At 32.4% G+C, this 2823-nt stretch overlaps 1 long non-coding RNA gene across 1 annotated transcript; it reads right to left on the reverse strand.

Annotated features, from left to right (window-relative positions):
• Positions 1 to 231: 231 nt before the first annotated feature.
• LOC112019454 (uncharacterized) lies at positions 232 to 2283 on the reverse strand. Its single transcript, XR_002883695.2, has 2 exons — positions 1989 to 2283; positions 232 to 438 (listed from the first exon to the last, which is right to left on the reverse strand). It is a non-coding gene; the product is annotated as an uncharacterized LOC112019454 (long non-coding RNA).
• Between the last annotated feature and the right edge of the window lie 540 nt (positions 2284 to 2823).

Below are 2823 nucleotides of genomic sequence, written 5' to 3' on the forward strand. Positions count from 1 at the left end.
CGTCAAAATCTTTTTAAATATATTATTGTGTTAAAAATATTAACAGCACAATTTACTTTAGTATTTTTATTTTATTTATATGTTATTAATACTTAATTCTCAGAAGAGAATAATTTGAATCTTAGTATATATTTAAACAATTTTGATCTTTACTTTAGACTCCAAGAAAGGAATGTTATTCGATATGTGTGGATTGGAGAACTGCATTCACTTTAGGAATTAGTCAATCTCTAAAGAGTAACATCATCTGATATATCAAAATCAACAAAACATTACAATAGGGGAAGAGGAGATGAGAACAAAACAAAACCCTCCAACTGAGACTCTTCCCCATACCAGACCAGCCAAGGCATTAACAGTACTAATTAAACACATCTATTAACTTCCTTCTAAGCATGTTTGAGTAGCTCCGTGTGAGCAATCTCCTGCAACACAAACCTGTAATCATCCACAAGTAGGCTTAATTAGTCCAGGATGTAATGCACTTTAATTAAGTAAGAAACCATCACTAAGACATCATGCAAGTTTAACCATCAAATTAGTAAACCCCAGTGTTGAAATAATGATAGATAAACCATCTCTTAATTAATCTCAAAGTTCAGCCACCATCCTAATGGTCATGAATAATACAATCCCACCACTAATGAGGGTATCTAATCTTTGTTTTAAATAGATATCTAGAAAGTCCTGAGTTAGGACCATTTGGGAACCTTTTTTTCTTTTACTTTTCTGGTCAGATTTGGCACCTGGACCACCGTATCCTATTGCATTTTATGCCAAGATGAACTAGGTATGGCTCGTAGCATTAATCATATTCAACTTAACTCAAAATTGGTCCCATAACGTTTGCAAAAATGTCAGATTAGCCAGTAGTTCAGTAGTTGTGTAGATTGGTTTTAGAAATGTTAGAACATTTATATTAGATTGTGCAAAAATTCATGTCTATTTTAGTATAAGAACTTATTTTTACTATTTTCCACAACCATTTTTCAAAAGCACCAACATCAAATTATCTCTCTCTCTCTCTCTCTCTCTCTCTGTATAAGTAAAGAAGTACTAAAAATTGGATTTGCAAGTGAATAGTAACTATATATATTTATACAAAAAATTGATTGATGTTTTGGTGTGATGATAAAAAACTATTATTAAGAATGAACTTCATATATTGAACCTTTGTAAAAATTAAAAAAATAAAAAAATCCCACACTTTTAAACTGCCTTATGTGGGTAATTTTTGAGCTCAAAATGTGTAAAATTAACATCTTACGCTATTTTATACACACTAGTGTGAGTGCGGCTTAATAAGTCCTTCCAATTTAAGATACTAGTGGATTTAATACTGGGTCTATGATTAAATAGAGCAACCTTCAAAGGCCCATTAGTGGATTTACATCAGACTCATATATAATTAGGCCTCTCTAGACTAGGCTAACAAGTGAGAACTTACCGTACGGCAACAACTAAGTGGGCTCAACTGGGACAAAAAAGTTTTGGTCCAGTTGTTTTTGACTTTGAAGCCAGCGATCATGTTCCTTTACTTATTACTAGTATTATTATTATTAAAGCAGCGCTGCATGTTGTAATCTATATACCAATTTCCTGCTTGAGCATTAGAATAGAATGAGCCAGCTACTAAACTATTAGTATTTTGATGTGGCCAATCTCAAATTAGGAGGATAATAGAAAATGAGTGATTAAAGCTGAAATAAACTGAATTTTGTAAAATGAACGCATGTGATGCCATGAAGATGGATTCCACATCTTTTCAGCAGTCTCATTTGCGCGAGAGTTGGGATGCCCAAAATAGGTTGTCTGTGAAGCCTGAAGCGTGTCAGCTTGAAGTATGATCGTTATAATGGTATAAACTTTCAGTAAACTGATGTTATAGAGAAGTCACAATATAGTTATAATGGTACAATTTTCATGGCTTTGGAAACACTTGAACCATGATAAAAAATGAAAAGACGAAGAAGAAGAAGAACACTCACTTCAGTGACCAACTCCAGGGCTAGGAACACTTTCATACTTTCCATAAACATCATAATCATCACCCACAGCATCATCTCCAGGACCAGCCTCCATGGTTGGAGGCTTCCTTGTTGCCCATACTTCCAAATCGCACTCTGGACTACTACAAACTTTGCTATATCTCGCTGTAGCTGTAGTTGTTTGGATTGTCAAAGATACAATAACCAACACAAGTAGCACAGCAATGGCCTTCGCCCACCTAGACATTTCACAAACTAACTAGTCTCAGATTAAGTAAAACAAAGTTTAAAAGGTGGTCTTGAACAGAAAATGCCAATTTGACTTCTTTATATAGGACATCATCATGGTGATAGCATTAATTTTCGGAAAAAATTAAGTAGTTTTATTAGGCTTGTAAAAGTAAGGCCTGGAGGGCCATGACATAAAATTCATGAAGAAGTAAATGCATTTGAAATTTGTTTATTAATTTTTTGGTAATGAGCAATGAATGTCATTGACAACTCAGAGGCATTTATGTTTTTGGTTAATTATGTTAACATATGACTTAATTATTAATAAATTATTTTTAAAAAGTTTTGACATGTAATATAAAAAAAAGTCAAAAATTTTAATTTTTGTTTCTTTCCCAATAAAAAATTCTCAAAACCAATGCTCTTAAGGCATCCATTAGTTTTTCCCTTATACTTTAAAGTCTTTGACCACATCACGTATGAGAAATGCTAAGTGTATATCAATTTAACAACAAATCTTATGTGGTAAACTCTAATACTAGTAGACAAAAAAATAATTTTAATAATAAACCTAAATTCAAATCAATAAAAATTTGATATCTGA

The sequence above is a fragment of the Quercus suber genome, unplaced genomic scaffold, assembly GCF_002906115.3.
Source record: "Quercus suber isolate HL8 unplaced genomic scaffold, Cork oak 2.0 scaffold_428, whole genome shotgun sequence".
In the NCBI taxonomy this organism is placed as follows: domain Eukaryota; kingdom Viridiplantae; phylum Streptophyta; class Magnoliopsida; order Fagales; family Fagaceae; genus Quercus; species Quercus suber.